Source organism: Lissotriton helveticus, chromosome 4_1, assembly GCF_964261635.1.
Source record: "Lissotriton helveticus chromosome 4_1, aLisHel1.1, whole genome shotgun sequence".
Lineage (NCBI taxonomy): Eukaryota > Metazoa > Chordata > Amphibia > Caudata > Salamandridae > Lissotriton > Lissotriton helveticus.
The window spans coordinates 1,095,334,819-1,095,360,912 of record NC_136063.1 but is presented as its reverse complement, the minus strand read 5'-3'; the positions used below and the strand labels follow the sequence as shown (position 1 = coordinate 1,095,360,912).

The 26,094-nt window shown below is 49.1% G+C and overlaps 1 pseudogene; it reads right to left on the bottom strand.

Annotated features, from left to right (window-relative positions):
* Positions 1-899: 899 nt before the first annotated feature.
* Positions 900-26,094, bottom strand: part of LOC144828112 (retinoid-inducible serine carboxypeptidase pseudogene) — a 42,963-nt pseudogene continuing 17,768 nt past the window's right edge.

The window sequence follows — 26,094 nt, the reverse complement described above, 5'->3', positions numbered from 1 at the left end:
AAGAAACTACTATTGCAGCTGAAATTGTCAGAGACAGTTCTCAAGATAGTCAAAGTCCTGCTCCACTGAGTCAAAATCCACTAGGAGAAGCAATTATTGAAAATGAAGCAGCAATAGCTATGAGTGAAGTAGAAACGGCAATGCAACAAGCACAACAGGATATTTTGGAGTTGGGAAACTTGGAAGAACAACTAAATATTGAACAGAAAGAAATATATCAGCAAGTTACACAACAGATAGAGCATGGTTTACTTCATGAAAAAAAAAATGCAACTGCACATCATTTAAACCTATTCAAATGTATATAAGTGGTCAAGCTGGTACAGGAAAACGTTTCTTAATTAACGTTTTTAATGTAATACAGTGCTAGGAAGAAAAATCAATTTGTTCTTTTGGTAAAACAGTACAAATAGTCAAGAAGACAAGAACCCATGCATCAACACAAATACAGACTCCTGAACAGAGATCCTGATCTAGCAGATTCAACATCCATAACCACACCCAACATTGCCACCACTGAAAAATAATATCCCGGTTTGTACAAAGTAAAACATGACTGTCCCTTCTCGTTGCACAAAAAACAATTATGGTTCCTTCAAGCTGACAGGATTACCACAAAATATTAGAGCTGCTGTGTTTGAAACTGAGGTGTACAACTACTATGTGTAAGATTTTACTTGAATCCTGGTTTCCAGCCTGATTCCAATGTATTCATGGATGTGCAAAACTGCCTCCCTGCGGATAAAAGCAAGACTACAAACACCAGGATACATGGGACGCAAATATGAAAACCGTGACTGGTCAAAGCATTAAGCTTGTCTAGTCACAGCAGCATGGTCTGTTAAACACAGAAGCCATTCCAGCTGGCAACCTGTCAATACTGTTGTATAACATGGAGATCATTCCAGTTGGTGCTCCACTGTCATGTGCGGATTCAACGTGGCGATTTTAGCAGCTTCAATTTTCCCCATCACCTTTCTTAGATTTGTCACCATCCTCAACATTTTCAATGCCATGTTAGCCTGATCAGAGGGAACCATGTGCCCTACCTTCAGGATCCAGTAAAAGGCAAGGTTTTCATAAGACTTGTGGAAAGCTGCTGTGTATCCAGGTGCTGATTATACATACAGAGGTTGCCATTTCAACTTTCTAAACTGATCGATCGGGGGGGTGTCCAAAATGGCTACCGCATAGGACGTGCCTTGCGGTATCTCTGGCCCGCCGCTGTCTACAGCTTTGTAATCGCATCCCATCTGCCACTTTCAAGGGCAGGGGACACGCACACAGCATTACTAGCATCCTGCCATCGCCCGACAAGCCCTTGGTTGGTGACCACGATCCCGGTGGACGCAGAGAGAGACCGTGTGGCTGCCGAGCACGGAGGCCAGTGGTGGAGTTCCGGCACTGCCGCTTGCTGAGGGACTGCTGGGGGCCGGTGTGCTGGCCCTCCCCCAGTGCCGAGACCTAATCGCAGCATTGCCCTAAACCTGGGGTACGTTGCCCGCATACATTTCCCCCTGCACTGTGGTGCAAATCCCGCCCGGCGCGGGCCCAGATGAGGTGCGCCAAGGAGAAGGAGCCGTTCCAGCGGCCACGGGCCATTGAGGCGCCAGCAGCAGTAATCCCATGCCCCCGGAGAGACTCACCGGAGTGCCTCTGAGGTAAGAAGCTCATCCAACCGCGCTGGCAGAGCAGCAGGCAGGTGGGTGAGCCAAGTGGCAGTGGACGAACGTGCCGCTCCCCCCTGCTGGTGACCAAGGCCTTCCTGAAGCATCTGCTGGGAAGCGGGGATCAACACATACGGGTCGGCACTTGTGGAGGGGGTAAAGGCGCCTGCTGGTCTTATGGGGTCCAAGGTGGAGCAGCGCCTGTTCCAGCGCTCGTCATCCGGTGGCCTTGATTGCCTCGCACTCTGACTGGCTCCCTCCTGTGGTGGTCAGGATCCTGCTGAGTACAGGCCCCGGTCACAAGTGCGGCCTAGCGGGCAGCGCCATGACTGCAGCGGACGTACACGAAGGTGCCAATGCAACAGCTGAAAGGGAGACCCCCCGGGACCCTGAGAGCTCCACAGATGGAGTTTGGCAGCCTTCCGGCTCTGAGCGCGTGGCGGGGAAGACAGCGCTGGGGGCATATGGTCGCTGTGGGAGGTGAGAAGCAGGGTTCTGGGGTGAGCATGCTGCCCTCCCACCGGTGTCCCTTATCCCCATAGTGCAGCATTGAAGCTTGCACTGGAACGTCTGTGTTGCCTGGCAGCAAGATCACCCGAGCCAGTGTTGGCGACCGTGCAATGGAGTGGTGGCTCCTGGTGAGACTAGTGAGTCATCAAGTTGTGGATCTAATATACCAGAGGTCTACACATTGAGACACACCATACAGAGCTACAAGCAGTGCTCGTGGGTTCTCCTGTAGATTCAGAGAGTGGCCTAGTCCACCCCAGCAGAGCTCCTGATTTCCTCGAGCCAGTGAAGCCTTGATCACCTGCCCCCGGAACCAGCGTCCCCGCGCCGCATGCCTCTTCACAGCCACAGGCGAGACTGGTTCTGAGAGGGTGAGAAACCTGCCTTGGCAGCAAGGACCGGTTGGACAGGGTCCACCAGCCTACAGACCATGGCGAATGTGCGGCCTAGGAAAGACCCCTCAGTGAAGGACTTGCTGCAAGCTAAGAGCGCGAGTCAGGTGTCAGAGATAACAGTGGGAGCGACTGAGGGAGCAGATGCACCGGACACGAAGGCCTTTGTGACGTCGCTTTTCTCAGCACTCAAAGAAAACCTCCAAGACCTTAAAGATCAACTGGCGGCGGGCCTTCGGGCGGTACGCCGCGTCGGAGATTGGGGACCGGGTTGGGACGTTGGAGGAGCACGAGAATGGGCGCAACAAAGAACTAGAAAGGATGCAACAGGAAATTCTCATCCTCAAAGAGCAGCACATTGAACTTCAGGGGCAGGCAGAAGACTTAGAGAACAGCTTGCGCCATAACAACATACGGATCCGGGGAGTGAAGCAGAGGGCGGAAGAAGGAGACCGTGGCGAATTTGCCCAGGCCCTCTTTAGACACATCCTAAGCCCGGAGCACACGACTGAAGTACATATTGATAGGGTACATCGAGTGGGCCCACCCCGACAGAACGCTGCGCCACCACCGAATATGTTAGCCTGTGTTCATAACTTCCAACTAAAAGAACTTATTATCCGCAAAGCCAGAAACACACATCCTCTGCAGTCCCGCTGCTGTTTCAAGACCTATCCGCTGTCACTCTACTTAAACAAAGGGAATTTTGGCCAATCACCCAGCATCTGAGGGAGAAAGGGATCCCCTATGCGTGGGGACATCTCTTCCGCATAATTTTTAAATTTGAAGGCAAGCTGCACCAGATGCGATCACTGCAAGAGGTCACCGACCTCTTGGACCTTCCTCCTCCGGCCCGCCACGTCAACATACGGCAGCAACCACCTGCAATAGCAGACCTGGCCGCTGGCTAGTTGTGGGCAAGTCCTCCCCGCCACCTCATGGACCAGACGCAGCGGCTCGAGCGAAAGAAAGGGAAAACGTTCTGGTCTCACTGTCTGGCAGCCCTGCAAACTTATCCTCCACCTGACACTATTGCCTAGACCAACTATGGGATCCTCAATATGGCAGGGCCGGAGGGCCATTACCTCCTTGCTTTCACGGACTTGAAACTACACTATACCCCCGAACTGTGTCACCTTGACGGACTTGTGTCAACCCTGCACTGTTGCGGTTACTCCACTTATGGTACTAATGCAGACCGGCCTAGGATCGGTCCTACATTGCTTTTGCAATTCTTGTTGTCTTGTTCTTGGGTTTTTTTTTTTTTTTTTTAGGATAGGGAGAGTTCTCTCCTCAGTGAGTCCTTTTTTCAGTTCCTTGCACCACGGCCTTGCACTACTGACCACTTTCCACCCTAGAGCCCCTTCTGGCATCTTCCTCCCACGGGGCTGCATGTGCTTCCACAAGAGCTTATTCGGCCCCTTCCTTCCCATCTTGATATTAAAATAGTCTGTCTTAATTCCCGGGGTCTTAATAATCCCATTAAGCAGAAGGTCGCCCTTTCATTACTTGAAAACTCGGGGAGAGATTTGTCTCATCAAAGAGACCCACCTGCTCCATACTGACAAACACTGTATGTGACATGGTCACTTCCCATATCAGTTCTGGTCCTCTGGGAACAGTAAACAGGGAGGGGTGGCTATCTTAGTGGCCAAGCATTTCAAACGTTCAGTGGTGGGCCTGTTACAGAGTTTAAGGGGCGCCTCTTAGTGTTGCGTTTCCTCCTGGGTACCTCTTCCTGCACTGTTGCTTCCATCTATTCCCCTAATGACTGTTCAGAGAAGTTCTTGTTAGACGCATGTGCTGACATGTTGCACTCCGCAGATTCTGTGGTGGTAGTAGGGGGTGACCTCAACCTAGTGATGGATGGGGTGCTGGACCTCTCTGGTTCTCATACAGGGGGCGCGGGTGCTCTGTCAGCAAAGGGGGGAGAATGGCTGCGCGAGGTAGGGATTAAGGATGCCTGGCGCTGCCTACACCCAGATGAAAAGTATTTTTCTTATTACTTGGCAGCACATACAACATATGCCCTTTGTGGAAGGGGAGCGCCGTGCAAATCGGCAAAGCGGCCCTCGAGCAGGGATACCATGACAACTGACCCTCCTGCGTCCCTGACGACCAGGACTCCTCCTCTCTTTTGTTTCATGCAGGAAACAGAGCAACCAGCGGCGTCACGGAACAACCCGGAAGTGAACGCCTGCGACCCCGGAAGTCCCGCCCCCATCATCAGCCGGACATACAGAAAAGCCAACGACGAAGAGAGGAGAGCGTTCAATGCGGCGGACTCGTGGCAGGAGACAGCGTGCGGAGAACCTGGGACGGAGAGCGGAAAGTGCAAGAGTGGAAGTTAAAAAGAAGAGGACGTCTGGACCGAAGATTGGTGGAGTCCTCTGGAGGTTGCTGGAGAGCGGCCGTAACTCACTGGAGAGTTACGGCGGGGCACGTGAGTACACTGTTACCTTTTTATCCGTGTCTCCCTGTAGATAATTGTATATTAGCTGTATATAGATTCCCTCACGGAGTATACACTGCTGCACTGTATATACGTAGGATTTCACTCCACTTAGCCCGTTGTACTATAGCCCTCGCACGTCTCCCTCACTGCTGCACACCCTTTCTTCCCCCCCCTCTCCTCTGCTCCGTTCCTTGAACCCTCCCTTTCCACCCTCGTCCTCACGTTCTCTTTGGCCCCCTCACAACCCGGTGGTTGGTGACAGTGCTCTGACGGTCCGTAAGCTGTCAAGGACTAACTGCCCTCTTCTCTCTCTCTTTTCACCTCCGAGGCGACACCGGATCCCGGCCTTAAGAACCGAAGTTAAACCGAAGACCTACTCACCTGTACGGACGAGAACGGACTTCCAGCCAACCGGCCTCACCTCCTTCCAGCCCCTCTTGTTTCCCCAGCTTGAAACCAATAAAAACTGCTGCAATAGCACATTACATTCGGCCTCCACGCCTGTTATTCCGGTCCGCCCGTACCCCTAGCCCACACTTGGTGTCAGAAGTGGGATCTCCTGGAAGCATGGAGGCCACGGTGAAACAGCTAGCAGAAAGCCAAGAGCTGCTAGGGAAGATGATGGAACGCTTCCTTAAGACAGCTGAAGATGATCGCGGCCAACTTCACGACGTCCTGAAGGATCAAGGAACCGCCCAGGATCAGGCTCTTGGGAGGCTAGCCGACGTCATGGGACAACAACGACCAGCCGCCTCCCTACCCTCTGTGGTCCTACAGAAGTACGTTCCGGGAGAGGACCCGGATTTCTTCTTTACAAACTTTGAACGCCTGGCACAGGCCGCTTCGTGGCCGGCCGACCGCTGGGGTCACTACTTGGGGCCCCTACTAACGGGGGAACTGCAAGCGGCCTACCAACAGGCGAACATACAGGGCCAAACGCCTTACCAGGATATAAAGACCTGCATCCTAGAACGTTTAGGAATCGACGAGGAGACATATAGGGTTCGCCTACGGCAAGCCCGTGAAGGACCCTAAGAGACACCCCGAGCCTTGTCCTTCCGCATCCAGGATCTGGCCGACCGCTGGTTGAAACCTGCCACGGCCTCAAAGGAAGAGATACTGTCCAAGATTTACCTGGAGCAATTCCTGGCCTCTCTTCATCCCGCTACCCAGAAATGGGTGCAACAACATGCCCGCCTGACGCTAGACAGTGCTGTGGAAATTGCTAGTGCGTACAGCCGAGCACAGGAGTCCCAGAAAAAAGACGAGCACCCTCCCCGTATACTCCCTGGAAGTCACCCTCGGGCCCAAAGGGCCGCCGTTCCCCGAAAACCAGACCCTGTTCTCTTGTTTCCCTTCCCGATGATGCCCCGACCTAGCCCTCCCGGACCCCAATGCTATCACTGCGGAGGCCATGGACATATTGCTCGTTTTTGCCCACAGAAGGAAGAACCCATGGAGGTCGGGCTTGCCAGGAACTATGTTTGCCTTACCACAGAGGCTGGCCCTCCTCCTTTCCGGTGTCCAGTGATGATCGACGGCCACCCCATGATGGCTCTCGCAGATTCTGGATGCAGGCAAAGCGTTCTACGACCCCAGGAGATGCCCACACCAATCGGGCCAGTGACCGGCACAGTGGACATCCAATGTGTACATGGGGACACAAAGAGGTATCCCACCACCAGGGTCAAAGTCCAAAACATCTCGGACAAAGGAAGCCCCCTTACGGTGGGACTGGTCCCGAACCTACCGGAACAAGTGATCTTGGGAAGCGATTACAGCGGTCTTCCTCATCTGCTGCATGACGCTACAGACTCATTAAAAAGGTGGTGGACAGAAGCTCCCTTTTCTCGACACGTTCCCCCCCTAGAACCAACAACCAAAGTCCCGAAATCCAGAGGCCAAAAGAGGAAAGAGAAAAAAACCTACGCCACAGCCTATCCCGTTCAAGTGGACAACCATCCCTGGGAAACCGATCGAGAATACCGGGCTGCACAACAAGAAGACCCGGTGTTACAGGATGCTTGGGGACGTGCCGTGGAAAACGAAGACCCACTACAAGTATGTCCTTATTTTTTCAAAAAGAATGGGCTGTTGTACAGAAAAGGGGGACCCCACCAAAACCCTCAGCTCTTCGTTCCCGGTCCCTTTCGCGACAAAGTACTATTCCTGGCCCATAGCCATCTGTTAGGAGGACATTTCGGAGACGATAAAACAGGACAAACCATTCTGGAAAAATTCTACTGGCCTGGGGTCTACAAACAAGTGAGTCAATACTGCCGTGAATGCCCGGTATGTCAGAAGAACAGTCGATATCGACCACCAAAGGTACCCCTCCAACCCCTCCCTCTCATCGACGTCCCTTTCAGTAGGGTAGGGATGGACCTTATAGGGCCTATGTTACCCTCAAAGAGCGGGTGTAGATATGCTCTCGTCCTCGTGGACTATGCCACCCTTTTTCCGGAAGCCGTTCCCTTACGCCACCCTACCACCCAGAACATCGCCAAAGCTCTAGTCTCTATCTTCACCCGGGTGGGTTTCCTCCGGGAGATATTGACAGACCAAGGCACACCATTTGTCTACTCCCTTATGCGCCAGGTTTGCTCCCAGCTTGGCATCAAACAAATAAGGACCTCCGCCTACCACCCCCAGACCGACGGGCTGGTGGAACGGTATAATGCCACCCTAAAAACCACCCTAAAGAAACTGTTAGGACTAGAGACCCGTCGCTGGGAGGAAATGCTGCCCTTGGCCCTATTTGCAATAAGATGCAAAGTCCAGAACAGTACTGGATACTCCCCCTATGAACTCTTGTATGGGAGGCCACCCAGGACCCTATTGGATATGGCCCGGGAGGCCTGGGAGGCCGAGCCAGATTGCACCCGACCTTTACCTGAATATGTTGCCAACCTTAAAACTCACTTAGGTCAAATCCGAGAAATTGTACGACAAAACCTGATGACCGCTCAGGCAGCTCAAAAACGCCAGTACGACCGGGATGCCAAAATGAGGTCCTTTGTTCCCGGAGACCTAGTACTACTCCTAATTCCCTCCTCCGACCACAAACTACTAGGCCAGTGGCAAGGCCCGTACTCAATAGCGAGACAGGTGACTCCAGTTACATACGAAGTTGTAATGGACCACAACCGCAATCAGACACAAATATACCACGTAAATCTCTTGAAGAAGTGGGAAGGACCCCAGCCGGTACTAGCCAGTGGACGGTGTCAGGAAGGCCTGCCGTTTGAATGTTGTCTGGACCCTGATTTACCCGAAGTCAACAAAAACGAACTCCGACACACACTAACACCAATACAAGTGGTATTTTCCCCCCTACCAGGACACACCACTGTCATGGAGCATGCCATCCACACTGAACCGGGAAAAACCGTGAGGCAACGGCCCTACCGAGTACCTGAAGCACGCAGAAACGTAATCAGGGAAGAGACCAAGCAGATGATACAAATGAGTATAATAGAACCGTCGGTCAGTAGCTGGAACTCGCCCATAGTCCTAGTCCCCAAACCCGATGGCTCCACAAGATTTTGTATAGACTTTCGTGAGGTAAATAAAGTCTCAAGCTTCGATACATACCCCTTACCAAGGGTGGATGAGATGATAGAACGCATAGGCAAAGCCAGATATATTAGCATGTTGGATCTCTGCAAAGGCTACTGGCAGATACCCCTGAAAAAGGAAGACAAGAAGAAAACGGCGTTCTCCACGCCGGATGGCTTATTCCAATTCCGAGTCATGCCCTTCGGGCTCCACGGCGCCCCGGCGACGTTCCAGAGGGCCATGAACATTGTCCTACAACCACATGCCTAATACGCAGGAGCGTACTTGGACGACATCATCATTTATAGCAACAACTGGCAAGAACACCTGTCCCATTTGAAACAAGTGGTCACATCCCTGGGAAAGCACGGGTTTACTATCAATCCTACCAAAACCACTCTTGCTGCCAAATCCGTAAAATATCTGGGATATCTACTCGGGGAAGGCGTTATCAGACCGCAAGACAACAAAATAAAGGCCATACAGGCCATCCCCTTCCCACAAACCAAGACCTCCGTGCTTTCCTCGGGCTATTAGGGTACTACAGGAGGTTTATCCCTGGCTTTTCCCAAACCGCAGTCCCCCTTACTGACTTACTGAAGAAAAGCACACGAACAGAAGCCATGCTTCAACACCCTACTCCTCAAATGTTCAAAGCCTTTCACGAGCTTAAGCAATCCCTGGTGTCTGAGCCAGTCCTGATTAGCCCCGACTACTCACAACCCTTCATCCTACAAACAGACGCCTCACACCAGGGATTGGGAGCCGTTCTATCCCAAAGAGACCAGACCGGGGTGGAGAGACCCATTCTCTACCTCAGCTGGAAAGTCTTCCCTCGGGAGATGAATTATGCCGTAGTGGAAAAGGAGGCCCTAGCCATTAAATGGGCAGTGGAAAGCCTTCGATATTACCTGGAGGGGCGTGAGTTTCTTCTGTACACAGACCGCGCCCCATTGGAGTGGATGGCACGAAACCGGGGCCACAACGACCGAGTGCTACGCTGGTTCATATCCCTGCAACCCTACAGATTCAAAACCTTGCACCGAAAGGGAGCTGACCAGGGCAATGCAGACTATCTTTCTCGATATCCCCCACCTCTCTCCCCCACAAGAAAGATAGCTAGGGAAAGGGGATGTGGAAGGGGAGCGCCGCGCAACCCGGCAGAGCGGCCCTCGAGCAGGGATACCATGACAACTGACCCTCCTGCGTCCCTGACGACCAGGACTCCTCCTCTCTTTTGTTTCATGCAGGAAACAGAGCAACCAGCGGCGTCACGGAACAACCCGGAAGTGAACGCCTGCGACCCCGGAAGTCCCGCCCCCATCATCAGCCCGACATGCAGAAAAGCCGACGACGAAGAGAGGAGAGCGTTCAATGCGGCGGACTCGTGGCAGGAGACAGCAAGCGGAGAACCTGGGACGGAGAGCGGAAAGTGCAAGAGTGGAAGTGAAGAAGAAGAGGACGTCTGGACCGAAGATTGGTGGAGTCCTCTGGAGGTTGCTGGAGAGCGGCCGTAACTCACTGGAGAGTTACGGCGGGGCACGTGAGTACACTGTTACCTTTTTATCCGTGTCTCCCTGTAGATAATTGTATATTAGCTGTATATAGATTCCCTCATGGAGTATACACTGCTGCACTGTATATACGTAGGATTTCACTCCACTTAGCCCGTTGTACTATAGCCCTCGCACGTCTCCCTCACTGCTGCACACCCTTTCTCCCCCCCCTCTCCTCTGCTCCGTTCCTTGAACTCTCCCTTTCCACCCTTGTCCTCACGTTCTCTTTGGCCCCCTCACAACCCGGTGGTTGGTGACAGTGCTCTGACGGTCCGTAAGCTGTCAAGGACTAACTGCCCTCTTCTCTCTCTCTTTTCACCTCCGAGGCGACACCGGATCCCGGCCTTAAGACCCGAAGTGAAACCGAAGACCTACTCACCTGTACGGACGAGAACGGACTTCCAGCCAACCGGCCTCACCTCCTTCCAGCCCCTCTTGTTTCCCCAGCTTGAAACCAATAAAAACTGCTGCAATAGCGCATTACATTCGGCCTCCACGCCTGTTATTCCGGTCCGCCCGTACCCCTAGCCCACACCTTTCTTGACCATTTACTCGTCACCCCAGCTGCTTGGGCCAACGTCACAGATTATACTATTGAAGCACGGGCACTATCTGACCATGCACACATTACCCTGACCCTGTGCTTCCCCCCGAGCGATCTTCTTTCACCCCACGCTGGTGACTGTGAGACTCACTGCTTCGGTCTCCGGATGTAGTTACCGGCATTAGGCGGTGTCTCACCGACTACATAGCATCCAACGATGGGGGCTTCACACCACTCTCCTCTGTATGGGAGGCGCTTCAGTATAGCAAGAGGGGCTTTTATTGCCAAGGCCGCCTACGAGAATAAGGTCAGACGGACAAAGCGTACAGAGTTCGAAACTACCGTTATAGAATTGGAGACCATTCATAAATGTACTGGTGCTCCCCGAATATGGCGGCAGCTGGAAAAAGAGCGCCTCCAGCTCCGGCGTCTCGATCTTGATCGGGCTGATTATGCGGTGGTCTGATTGAAACACAAATATTTTGTTGGCTCCAACAAGGGTGGCCGCATGTTGGCACACTGCCTGTGTAGCCAGCAGGAGGTACACTCTGTTAAAACGCTCCTGGGTGAAGATGGTCAGTCAATAACTGACGATACCAGAATAGTGTAGGCCTTCCGATCGTTCTATCAATTCCTCTAAGTGGCGTATCCCTCTCTGCTGCCTGACCCTACTAAATATCTGAGAGGGGCTGCGGTGACCCCTCCGCCCGAAGGTGAAGCCAAAGCCCTAGAAGCACCTTTCTGCATTGATGAAGTGATATCTGCTATCGCCCGGCTAAAACTACAGAAGACCTCCAGGCCAGAGGGCTTCAGCGCACTATTCTACAAAACCTACTGTGCTGAACTCACCCAATGCTCACCCGTCTGTTTAACTCCTTCGCTGATGCTGGGTCCCTCACATCCTCCATACTACAGGCCTCTATCTCATTCATCCTCAAACCGGGGAAGGACCCACAACTTTGTAGTTCTTACTGGCTGATCTCCCTGTTAAACATAGATGTGAAGCTGTTCTCAAGCATTTTAGCACACAGGCTGAATTCTCGGTTGCCGGGTCTGGTTGATCCGGACCAATCTGGTTTCATCCCGGAATGGCAATGTGGGGACATGTAGGAAGGTGGATACCTGACTATGGTTACCCCTGATTTTTTTGCCTTGTGTTTAGCTGGTTTTCGACTTAGTTGGCCTGGGATCCTGCTAATCAGGGCCCCAGGCTATCTGCTCTCTCTTTAAATGGACTCCATGTACTATAGGTACATCACCAATTTGGTACTGGACACCTTGTCAGCCCCTATCCAGTGCACACTAGGTGCCAAGGGCATAGGTGCATCCAAGGCCTACCAGGGGCTGCAGCATATCTTTTGCCACCCCTGGCTGGTACTTAAATCGACACAACTGGCTGTTCCTACAGATGGGGCAAGGTGGTGTACTCACCCCTTGCTTAGATGTAGTATACCTATGTCTAAACCTATATCTGGACACATCTATACCTATCAGTCACTCCTATGGCAGGCCTTTACAGTCCTGGAGGCAGAGTGCTTGGTTTTATGTGAGATGGTGCTCTAGCATGAGCTGAGCCTGACTGCAGTGTTGGGACCAATTCCTTAACGCTGTTCCAGTGATACTGCCATACCATATACTCTTAAGTGCATTATAATCCTTACGGCTATTGCAACTCTGGTTTGGCTTTATCAAAACATGTTGTGTTTGGTGTCATACACATTGGAATACTATCCCCTTGCCAGTCCTGGTAATGGGGATAGCATCCCACCCTTCTAGAGGGTGCAGGCATGTTACTTTACTAAAACGCGGTTAATCCTAACCAGAGCCCCAGCATCACAAAATGGATGCTGCTGCCACAGACACATGTCTGGCCTCCTGCTGCTGACCGAAACTCGGCAGAGGACACCTGGACAAAGGGTTTCCTGTCACAGGGAGGTGTCACACCACCCCAGACAGGAGATAGTGGATTGTAGCAGGGAGGGTTGAATGAAACTAGACACTGCCTGGGGCGCACAAGGTGTCTCTGGGCAGATTCCAGTCAAACCGGTTCTGGGGCCATCCTGCCCCAGTCCTGGCATGAAACTGGACAAAGGGAAAGGGGTGTAACCAACCCCTTCCCAGGTCCCACCTATAGGAGGGACCTAGCAGGTAATCCAGCCCCTTGATTCGACTTAAAAGTAGGAGGTGTGCCAATGCACTTCAGATTATCCTGACTGAAACTTATGAAACGAAACTCTGGACCCTTCGACATCCCACTCCTCGTGGAAGACTGAAGAATCTCCCTTGTGGTCAAGGAGTGACCACCCTGTGCAAACAGGCACCATCCAGCACCTCGACATTTGCTTTGTTGCAGTTCCCGCCGGAATTCGAGCAACAGAGATCAACAAGACCCAGCGTGCCTGCCTTCTAACAGCCCGATCCACAGTCCCTGCAGAGCTGAGACCCGTGGAGGCGACCTGAAGCATGGGAGCGGCCATCTTGGAGAAACAACGAAGCGCTGACCGTGCAGCATCCAAGGCCCCCTTGAAGCTGTGCATTGGAGTGTGAGAAGCTCCAGCCCCGAGCAGCTTGTGCACCGAAGCTCACCCCTCCACACTCGACGAGTGCTGCGTGGGGCCCTTTTGCATCTTTCTGCTCAATGCGTTGGTCTGGTCGCTTGCCTGTTGGCTAGTGGCCCCAGTACAGACGAAACCTTGAATTTACACAGCTAGTCTGGTTGCTCCAGACTGGCACTCGCTCGCCTGAAAAGAAGCACCCACTCAGACCTTGCTGGTCCGAGTGTTAAGCCATCTTTGATTCCTGTGTGGGTTGCATTTGCCAAGGCCTGTTGACTCCGATCTTGAAGCCGACACCGCCGACAGCGAGAGCCTTTGTGGGACAGCTCGTGATTCACTCCAGGACATCCTCGGTGCCCCAGAGACCATGTGGCCGCGGAGAGAAGCTACACAACATCGACCTGATTGCGCCCGACATTGCCTGGTTCCTTCCTGGTTCCTTCCTGGTCACTGGCTAGTGACCCAGACTCTGTCCCCTCTGCTTTCAGGTACTCTACAACTTTGATTCACCCTTGGATCGCACCGGAGAATTCTCTTCTGGACGCCTGCAGCATCTTCATCTCCAGGCACCCTAGATCTTCGTGACGAAACCCGACACACCTTTGCACCTGTGCACCCGCTTCCTGTGGGTGAGGTAACAGTTGAACGCCGGTGCTCCTGTAGTGTTTTACACCGCTAGTGTCTAAGTCTAAAGTTTTGTCCTTCTAGCCCAGTCGGAAGACTCTTAAAACTGTAACTCGATAAGTTTTACGCACCATTGACTTTGCATTGGTGCATGCTTGTGCTTTCTGCACTGCACCCGAATTCTGCGGGCTACTCCCGCCCTAACTGCTGTTAGTGCATCGTAGTCCAAGCGATTCCCAAGGCCCTAGGCCTTACCCCAGATCGATTAGTGATTGTTATACTACTTTATTGATATATTGTTTGAGTGGCCACCGGCCACATCCAAAACGTGCAACTTGTCTATGTTTAACTGTGCTTTTATTTAAACGCTTGTGCTTCATTGCTCATAAAGAGTAGTGGAGATTATTCTAAGAATAAATACATATATTTTGATAATATATAACTTGTGTGGTGTCCTTTCATTTGATATTACAGGATTTTATATGGTAAAACAGCTCGCTTTACTCGCCCTTTGAAGTTAAGCCTTTAAGGCTGCTTAGTCCATGCTACCCCTAGGATAGCTTGTCTATAAGGTTGACTTACAACCACCACCATAAGGGATTGTTTGGACTGATATAAGGTGCCCCCAGAACTGGAGACATCATACATCAGGCCAACTTCTCACATTGGTGAGCAGCGGTACGGATTCGAGCTTTGAGGTTGTTTTACCTTTGCAATCTTATATCAAATTGAAAGATCACATTAAGTACCATAGGTACATATAAATAAAAGCTTAGCATATTTAAGTTCTACTGAACTTAGTAGTTGTAGGTAGAAGGGCTTAGCACACCCTGACTACAACTCACTAGCAATGTACAGTAGGAAAACACTTAGTGTAGGTAGGTGCATCACTTACACCACACTAGAGTCATGTCTGGCACAGGTGAAGCTACAGGCTCTCTACCTGTGACGGTTGACCCTCCACAGGCAACCTCCAACTATGACAAATTCAGCCATAGAGACTTGAGTGCCTTGTGCACTGCAAGGAAGCTGAGAAAGGGTCACAACCCTACCATTCCTATCATGATAGCCATCCTAGAAAAGGATGACCTTGAGAAAGCTAGAGTAGCTCCCTCAGGATCAGGAGATGGAGTGAACCCCCTAGACACTGAGAACACCTCCCCAGAAGTAGAAAATGAGGAGCTAGACCCTGAATCAGAAGGTGAAGAGTCAGATCATGGTCAAGGGGATACCCAGGTACCAGTGGTAAGGCTTAGCCAAGCCAACTTGGACCTACATGGAAATGGAGAGGGCCAGCACCTCCCCAGAGTACATAACCGGATTCTCCCAGGCAATAGGAGAGAGAGAAGCCCTTCCAGGGATTCCCACATTTCTAGTGCCTCAAGAGAATCACAGAGAGGAATGACTTCCCCTCAAAGAAGAGAGCATAAGGCCAGGATGAGAGCAGTGAATCTCCAAATAGAAAGAGAGGAATTAGCCCTGGCCCAAGCTAGACTAGCTTTTGCAAGAGAGCAGAAGTTAAGTGGGGAGATCCCAACTGGTGACAGCATTATCCCAAGAGATAAGGACAGGTCCTATGATCATAGAAACCTGAGTAAGGTGGTGCCCCCCTACAGAGATGAGGATGATATCCACAAGTGGATAACTGCTCTTGGGAGAGCCTGCATGGTACAGCAGGTTCCTGAAGATCAGTGGGCAGCAATCTTGTGGCTCTCCTTTTTTGAGAAAGTGAGAGATAAGCTCCTCACAGTTAGATCTGAGGATGCTAAAAACTATACAGTCCTGAAGAGTGCTCTTGTTGATGGGTTTGGCTTAACCACTGAACAATACAGGTTGTTGTTCAGAGACACCCAAAAAGCTCAGACTCAGGACTGGACTGATTTTGTAGATTGTGCTACTAAGGCTCTGGAAGGTTGGCTACATGGCAGCAAAGTACATGAGTATACAGGATTGTATAATTTGATTATGAGGGAGCAGATCCTAAGTAATTGTCAGAACCAGCTTTTACACCAGTACCTGGTGGACTCAGATCTGACCTCTCCACAAGAATTGGGTAAGAGGGCAGACAAATGGGTCAGAACTAGGATTAGGCCTAAGAATCAGGGTAATGACCAAAAGAAGGATACTTCCAAGGCCCAAGAGAAGGGTGGGGATAAATCTAAAGAAAAGTCTCCCACAGGGCCCCAAAACTCCAAGGGTGGGGGTGGGTCCCAAAACACTTCCTCTGACCAGAAGAACCCTTATTGCCATGTCTGTAAACAGCCTGGCCACTGAAAAACTGATAGCAGTTGTCCCAGGAATAACAATAAGGAAAACATACCTCCAAGTAAAGCTCCAACACCTCCTGTTACTGTCAGCAGTAATCCCCCAGGTGGTGGGAGCACCCCCAAGAATTTGGGTGGGTTTACTTTTGGAGCTCAGGTGGATTCTGGCCTAACCAGGTCCCCTAATCCAGATACTCTTGTCTATGAAAATGGCATGGGGTTTGCCAACTTCACTGATTGCCCAAACACTTTGAGCAAGTATAGACAGGAGCCCATCATCAATGGTCAAAAAGTTGAGGCCTACAGAGACACAGGGGCTAGTATCACTATGGTGACTGAGAATCTAGTCCCCTCAAGGCAACTTTTACCTGGTATACAACATAAAGTAACTATGGGTCGAAGAATGTGTCAAATTAATTAATGAAGAGTGTCCAGATGAGTCAGAGTGTGCCTAAGATGATAGAAAGAGCACACAACCAGACATCGCACTGAATGGAAAGGAAATCAATCAGTTTCTCATCCTTTACCGCCCTTTCATCCTTTGAACCACTTCAAGTGAGTTCCATTGTGGACTCTATCTTCACTTTTGAAAATTTCTGGTGAAGGAGAGGCAATGTATGTATAGTCAGGATACTACTTCGTTTGAGTGCCTTTTCTAACAGCACTTTTTTGATATATATAACCTATTTTTGGCTCAACAGGTAGACCATATACATTATGGCAACCAACTTGGGCTTAGCCTATGATGAGGCTGAAATACAATCAATCCTGGAAGATAATCCAAGCATGTTAGACCATATGCCCAGACCATCAAACTCCGATGTTGATGGATGGTCTAGAACAGTGGTTCCCAAACTTTTGACTCCTGAGGACCCCCATTGAGTCACCACTGGAAGCCGGGGACCCCCAAGCAAATAAATTTCAAACATTAAAACCGTAATTCGAAAAAAAATACACACGTGTGCACACAAAACAAATACTCAAAGTACTAAGGATTTTGGGCCCAGATGGACGACCATTTCATTTAGCGCCTCGCAATTGGCGACACATTGCGAGTGGCAAATTGCGAGTCGCTAAATGAAATGTACAACAGTGTGTTTAACACCGTTTGGGATTCCCAATGGGTTCGCAAATTGCGAGGTTCATTAATATTAATGAGCCTCTCGCAATTTGCGAGCCCAATGGGAATGCCAGCCCTCCCAGCGATGGTGGCCTGCTGGGCTCTGCAGGCCACCATGTCTCGGACTGCTTTTAAATAAAGCAGTTTAAAAAAAAAAATGCAGCCTGTTTACCATGCATTAAAAAAAAAAAAGAAAATGAAAAGTTTGTTTCATTTTCTAAGGGCAGACAGAGGTCCCTGGGACCACTACCTGCCCTTACAAAATAATTTTGCATGCATTGGCAAAGGGGAACGGGTCCCCTGGGGATCCCTTCCCATTTGTGAATGCATAACCATCTACTTGAAGTAGGTGGTAATTGTGACTGTTTTGCGACCGCAAAACATTTGTACATGGTTTTGAGACTCACTATTTGGAAGGGAATGCCCCTTCCAAATAGCAAGTTGCAAAACCTATTTAGAGAGTCGCAAACAAATTGCGACTCGCCAAAAAGGCTATGTACATGGCCCAATAGGTTTTTGCATGCGCAAACGGGTTCGCGAACCCGTTCGCGCATATAAAAACAGACCGTACATCTGGCTGTGGAGCGGCAGCGGCACCTACCTCGGCGCTACAAAGTCCGAGCGCGGGGGTCCCGTCCCCCGCGCCCGGTCACTTAACGTCCCGGACACCCAGGACACCTTCTCTTTTTCGTCCCCTGCAGGTACCGACACTGGAGCACGAAGGACCGGAAACCCTCGCCAGGAACTCCGGAAGTGACGGTGGGTCGACCCCTAGCGACCCGGAAGCGATCGACCTCGACCCCGGAAGTGGACGGCCAGACCAGAACCCGGAAGGTAGAAAAAGCCCCGAGGACGAAGGAGAGGCGTTCGGAGCAACCGACTCGTGGCAGGAGGCAGCGGACAGCGACGGACCCCAGAGAGAGAGAGGAGCAGCACTGCGAGACCAAAGCGAGGACGAGGAAGAGGACGTCTGGACGGAGGACTGGTGGCGTCCTCAGGAGGAAGCTGGAGAGCGGCCGCAACTCGGACGAGAGTTGCGGCGGGGCACGTGAGTACCCGTTACCCTTCTCCGTGTCCCCTCCTGTATATAGTTAGTAATGTAAATACCCTTGTATATATTCCGTAGACTGCAGGAGCACAGGGTTATTTAGGGATTTCTCACGCACACTGTACAAAGACCGAGCACTGCCCTGCACCATCCCGCCTTCATCCCTCCCACCTCTTTCTTGCCTGTCCCATCTCCCCCCCCCCCTTCCGTCCTCTCCTCACTGGCCTTTCTCAGTACCCTTTCACTCCCCGGTGTAGGTGGTGGGGTGTACTGCTGGAGTACTCAGATTAAAGCCCTACGCTTCTCTCCTTTCTTTCAAGCCTCCAAGGAGCCCCAGTACCGCACCGAGGAGACTACTGGCGGAACAAGGAGAAGTAGATCCTGATCCCCAACATCCTCGCCGAGCCTGGTCCACCGCCGTTTCTATCAACCCACCGCCCCTTGGATTCTACACTGCATCCCTCCCTCACTGTGACTTTGTCCTTCTGCTGCAATAAAACACTTGTCATAGCTCACTATATCCGGCCTCCCCGCCTGTTATTCCGGTCCGCCCGCCACCCAGCTCCACACTGGCCCTTAGTATTTTATATTGAAGTAATAGCCCCTCTGTCACATGTATTTCATTTGTTTTATAGCATCTCTCAAACCACTGTAGGAGGTCAGAGCACTTTACATCACACACATATAGAGACATTGAATCATACATGTAAATCAGTGTGTATATAAAATGTTTAAAGAGTGCTTGGTCTGGAAAAACACAAACTCAGGATTCAGAACATAACACAGTGGCTAGCATGGACTTTAACATTAAAAATGTATTTCCACCCAAATATATCTTTTTAGCAGCATCAGGATAATGAATAACTGGGACAAAATATAAGTTACTAACTGGTACCATGCAGTTTGCAAGCAGCTCTTTGATGACAGTTTATAGGTCCCTATGCTAGATTACAATTGTCACTTATGAAGTGCACAGTAACAAAAGAAACTCTGTGACAAAAGCAGTAACCACAAACCTAGGCACATAAAATACTGCTTTTTAAGATGCATGTTACACGTTCTTTGCAGTAGGCACATTAACCCTCTGTGCTACCATAGTTAAATCAAAGCTGCCACTGAACAAAACTCTCCTTGCTCTCCAGCAGGTACATTAATCACTGGCATTCTCTTGACACTTTTATTGTTGCTGGAAAGCTGCTAATTATACAAGAAACGTTTCTGTGCTTTTAAAACTTGCCTACGGACCCCCTGAGAATGTGTCACGGACCCCTGGGGGTCCGCGGACCACAGTTTGGGAAACACTGGTCTAGAATACTGGTATTGAAAAAGAGTCACTCCCGTACCTGCATCCATGGAATTACCATGGCTGAATATTTAAGAGGTAATGGTGCCCCAACGGGCTTAATAGTTAATAATGCCCCTAGATTGTTCCTAGATGATAAGGACTTTATCAGAGATTGGTATCTTATTGCATGGAAGTGTACGCGTGATTGGTTAGTTTTAATCATCAAAACTGCCAAGAAAGCCGCAGATCTAATCATGGTAGAGATCCAGACTTTAGAGGGCCAAATTAAAACAACACTTTCATCCAAAGTATTCACTAAACAACAGGATGAGAGCAATAAGGCGAACAAAGAATTTAAAGACTCGGTCTTGTTCTCTAAACTAGAGAAATGCAAAAAAGATCTAGATAAATTTTCAAAGGAGAAAATCTACCCCTACACCAGTCCTACATATACACCGACACCATTCAATAGAAATGGGAGACGGGGTGGTTCAACTTATGGTACCTCAACATCAGAGGATCTCTCTAGTGATTCTGACTCATCAAACCAGGGCTCAAATATGAATTACAACCGTGGGAGAGGCAATAGAAGACAAAGAAGAGGTAAAAACTTCAACCAAGGACAATTTAACCCATGGTGGACTCCTAACCCATGGGCTCCAGGTCAATTTCCTTTTATGCACCAAGCAGGACCTTTTGGTCCAGCACCTTTTCCACCAGGTCAAAATCTGCCTTTTTTAGGGGTTGGCCAAGGGAGACCGCGGGGCAAGAGACGAGGACAGCAGAGTCAAGTACAGTGGAATCTGCCCCCACAGTCGATGGACCTCAGGAGCGGGAAGAGAATACCCCAAGATCAAGCGAGCACGAGTGCGAACACGGAAAAGGGCTCATAGTCAATCTCAGCTCACGCACATTGACACCAGTAGAGGAGAAAGTCCTCAATCGTGGTCTGGGATTTGTAGCCACAAATCAAGGCGATGCCTTTCAAACTCAGATAGAGATTTCTAAATTCTTCCGAAAAATAAGGTTACACTTCTTTTTAAAAAAAGACCCCCATAAAACCACCGAACAGACTTTGACTGAACAAAACACAGGTTTAAGCAATCCTTCAACATTTACGCCTCTCATCACCGCTGTTCCAGCTAAGGTCACAGCCTTTGAAGAAGCCGTGACACATGATGTGCAAAACTTGTTTACAGAAAGACATAAACCTTTTGTTAACATCACCAAAGTTGAACAACAGGCAATTCAAACATTGTCCAAAGATCCCCTTATCACGATAAAGCCGGCAGATAAGGGGGGAGCCACAGTTCTATTGGATACTACTACCTATAGGGCTGAATGCCTTAAACACTTGAGTGACAGTCATGCTTACCGACGCCTTGCGGAAGATCCTACACCCAGATTGAAGACACAGATTGGCCATCTGGTTGAGGAAGCTCTCGCGGAAGGCTGGATAACCACTAAGGAAAGTAGTTATCTTTGCAGAACACATCCCACCATGCCATACTTTTATGTCTTACCAAAGATTCATAAAGTACAGCGACCACCCCCAGGACGCCCTATAATTTCGGGCATTGGGTCATTAATGGAACCGTTGTCCTCTTTTGGGGATGTTTTTTTGAGACCATTGGTACGAGTTATGCCATCTTACTTACAAGATACTAAAGATGTATTAAGGTTATTACCTGAGATTGAATTCGACTACACATCGGACATATTAGTGTCCTTCGATGTGGAGTCGCTTTATACTTCCATCCCTCAAAATGAGACATTGGAGGTTGTTGAACAACTCCTTAATGCTAGCAATCTAGATTCTATCACGCCAGTCTCATTAATCATGGATCTTGCATCCTTAGCAATGAAAGAAAATTTCTTTCAATTTGAGGACAACTTCTATCTACAGACGTCAGGTAACAGCATGGGCAGCGTTTTCGCGCCTAGCCTGGCGAACCTCTATATGCATAAATTCGAACAGGATTATGCATTAAACATCACAAACCCGTATTTGTCATCTATACGGGTTTGGAAGAGGTACATAGATGACATTTTTGTTGTCTGGCGGGGTGATGTGTCTGATCTTATGAACTTTCACTCATGGCTGAACAATTGCAACAACTTTCTCAAGTTTACAATAGAGTATAGTCATCAATCTCTTGCTTTTTTGGATCTATTGATAACTGCATTTCCAGACGGTCTCAGATCTGAGCTATAAAAAAACCGATGGCTCGAAACTCACTCCTGGAATATGGGAGTTGCCACCCGAAATCCCTTCGGGATAACCTTCCATTTGGACAATCTTTACGTGTCCAACGTAATTGTTCTACAAAAGAGTCTTTCAAAAAACATGCCCATGATCTTGAAGAAAAACTCCTTGAAAGACAATACCCAAAGAAACTGATTCACACATCCCAAAAGAGGGCTTCAAATAATAACCGGGAGGCTCTACTGGAAACGTGTCCATCCAAAGAACAAAATAAGAGAATAACGTGTGTTAACACTTTTAGCACCAGATCCATCCAAAAAATCATTCGCAGACATTGGAAGATTCTCAACACTGGTGCTGACGAATTAGAACAACCTCGATTTGCTTTCAAAAGGGGTACCAGTATTAAAGATCAAATAATACATACGAGACCGGGTCCAACCATCACTCACCAAGTTGGGACATTATGGGATATGCCAGCGGTGACCGGGCACCATCCATGTGGAAATTGTGCAGCATGCCCACAAACGAAAAAATCCACAAGTATTGACATTGGGACTAGTAGAGCCTGGGAACAACGACGCTTTACTAATTGCAATAGCGGCAATTTGATATATTTAATCACTTGCCCTTGTTCCATGAGATATGTCGGTATGACAACGAGAAAAGTGAGGACGAGGATCTCAGAGCACAAAAGCACCATCAGCTGTAAAAAACAAGCGACCCGTCTCACTAACCACTTCCTGGAAGTTAACCATAAACCCACAGAATTCGAATGGACAGTGCTTGAACAACCTCTCATTCCTACTCACATCACCGACGTATCTAAATACCTGTTCAAAACAGAACAGAAATGGGTTTACAAACTTAATACAGATAAAGCTGGGTTGAATGAGGACATCCCGTGGATGTCGTTATAGAGGGTTTATCGTTCATGATGGCTCTAGCTATGGACCTTGATAATGAGTGGATCGACAGGCTTGCTTCCACTTTCAGGCGTATGTACCTCTCTCTGATAAAAGAGTGATAATGTGACATACTAACATCTACAGGTGCTCTGTTCCCCACTCTATTTGTCACTATGCACCATTATTGATATAGAAATTAAAATATATAAAAATTAGTATTCTTAGTGTCACTGCTTCGGGTTCAAATATATCTTTTACACGATAGCAGTGGACATGTTACATTTACACTTCATTGTGGTAGACGGCATTTAGTTTATAATGGTTGACTTGTAATCACATTGCCGGTAAAATGAACTACATTTCTTCTTTTTATATCCTTTTTATATCTTTGCTGCACAGTTGAGAGCATTACGAATACAAACGGTGGTTCATCTGGAAATGAACCACATTTCCCGTCATACTCCGTTGCGCTTGTGCAACACGCATACTAACATGCTTGAAACTACAATTCCCGTGTTTCCCGGAACTACGTGTCGCGCATGATTGACATCATCGCGCGACACTTAACAGATGCATTAATAACGTTAACGCGCCGAGCCTAGGCACCTCCCCGAACAGCCCAGACGGCTGCCGAGTGTACCGACGGGCAGGTAAGCCCTCTTTGGCTCTCGTTTTTACTTGTGCTTGTGCGTGTACTATCACTACGGACTACTGGCACAGGGCACTGATGTATCTATTTAAAATCGAGAGTAAAAGAGCGCTTTGGTTTTGGTAAACTGTATTGACAACAGAAACGGTTTGTGTATTCCGCAGTCATTTGTATACATGCGCAAACTGGCTATGATTTTAGATTATTGGGATTTGGTCTACAGAACCTGTTGAGCCGAATTACAGTAATATGATTTATAACACTAGATCCATGAGACAACTAGGATCACACACTTGAATGTGCTGAATTAATTGGCATTCACGTTGCTCTTGTCCTGACTGGCATACATCACTTTCTCTATATTCTAGAGCGGTGTACTGACTTCCTGAGCTGTAGCCAGGTGAGGAGTGGCACGTTCCTCTTACCCTATAGGTAAGTGAGGGACCTGTGTGACCTAGTGACTAGTTATCAGTTGTATAGGTTTTTCCATATGAATAGTGGATAACACAAATGACTTACACAAATCTTGGTTATGTCGTTTTTATCTTTGTATGTGTCTTTTATTTATGTTGTTGTGTCTTGATGACGTCTTCTCCTGGGACATTTCCCGTACAATTCAGAGGACTACCAGGTTTGATCAGGTGACATCTGTATCAGTAATTCCTTCTTATATATCGCACTTTTGAGCAGTAGCAAATTATATAGGTCCTGAAGAAGCGGGAGATACTTAGTGATCTTTAAACTACCGCAGAAACATGTCGACCATCACTCTGGGTCAGTGATTATTAGGGTTAATCACTGGCTTCTTTGCACTCAATTGGATTTTTAATCTTGGAAATGAACGGCATCAGAATAAAGTTGTTTTGCGGTCATGATCCAATTTTATCTTAGAGCACACCCTCTTTTCTTTTGGGTTTTCACAAACTTATTTCCTGCACTGCTCCTCAGTTTCTCTATAGTTTTCCTTTCTGCGCCTCTTTATACTACACTAGGCCCTCACTAAACGAAGTGGCAACAACCTGGACTCTCCACTGTGGGAAGTGGTTCAAAGGATGAAAGGGCGGTAAAGGATGAGAAACTGATGGATTTCCTTTCCATTCAGTGTGATGTCTGGTTGTGTGCTCTTTCTATCATCTTAGGCACACTCTGACTCATCTGGACACTCTACGTTAATTAATTTGACACATTCTTCGACCCATAGTTACTTTATGTTGTATACATTGATGTGATAAGGGGGCTGTAACTGTGTGGTCGTTAAATATTCCCTGGGACCCTTCTTTATTCTTTTGTTTTTTACTAACTTTTACCTGGTGCCACATATCAGGTGACTAACATTGATGGAGTTCAGAAAAATCATCCCATGGCAGTAGTAAATCTCAGCTGGGGAGGTGTCACTGGCCCAAAGAGAGTGGCAGTGTCAGCAAACTTGCCTGTAGATTGTCTACTGGGGAATGACTTGGAAATCTCAGCCTGGGCTGAGGTTGAACAAGAAACCCATTCTAAAATGGTAAATCTCCATGGAAAGGTTAGTGGGGCTGTGATGGCTACAGCCCCAATCCAAGATGTCCTTCCTGAAAAGGTTGCTAGGGCTGTGCAAGACCCAGCCCCATCTTCAGTAGAATCCCTTCCTAAACAGACTAGCAGGGCTGTGATGGTAACAGCCCATACCCAAACTGAGTCCCTTCCTGAAAAGGTTGGTGGGGCTGTGATGGCCACAGCCCAAACTCAAACTGATTCATGTGTTGTGAAGCCTGAAACTATGGATCACTCCACACAAACAGAGAGCATTGCGGAGGAAGAGAAATCTCGCTCCCACCAGACATTCGGAAAGGATCAGCCTCCTCAGGGAACTGATCTTACCCTTTGTGAAGGAACTGCCCCAGAGGTAGTCAGGCCTAGCCTGGCAGAGCCCCTGATGTCAGTGGACCCTTCCAAGGTGGGACCAAGTCTGGAGCAGGTAACCTGCTCCTCTCTACCCTGCCTCAGTCAGCCCAGGGCTACAGAGGTCAAGGAGGTCAGTGAGTCCCAAAGGGCCCCCTGTCAAATAAAGCACCCCCATCAGCAGATTAGGGGCACCAAAGCTAGCAGCCCTAGCCAGGTGAAAACTTTAAAAATTCCTGAGGGATCCCCCTTACAACTAGTTAGGGACCTCCCCCAAATGGACACTGTTCGGCACAGCCAAACCTGGGACCCCAAGGCCCCAAACCTGATCTGTCCCTCCAGTAAGCCAACAGAAGGGACCCAGCCTCCAGCTGTAGGCAGCCAGAGGTTGACCCTGAGAGCTCAGTGCAACTCAGTCAAGAAAAGAAAGGCACACATGGTGGAAGATGATTGGAGGAAGCTGAGCCCTACATTAGTGGAGCCTCACTTCAGTACTCCATCTCAAAACCAGCCTTTTACTTTGCCAAAACACACCCAAGGTAGGGATTCCCTATGGCGGAGACCCTCTGATACCCCTAGGGTGAGGGATTGCTTAGTGGACCATGAGACAGGGGGTAACCATGCTAGTGCAGGTACTTCCTTATATGGTCACTTAGGCAATATAGGCTTACCTGGTCAAGGATAGCCTTATCTCCTTTCGTTTGGGGGGGGCTATGTAGGAAAGTGGATACCTGACTATGGTTACCCCTGATTTTTTTGCCTTGTGTTTAGCTGGTTTTCCACTTAGTTGGCCTGGGATCCTGCTAATCAGGGTCCCAGGCTATCTGCTCTCTCTTTAAATGGACTCCATGTACTATAGGTACATAACCAAT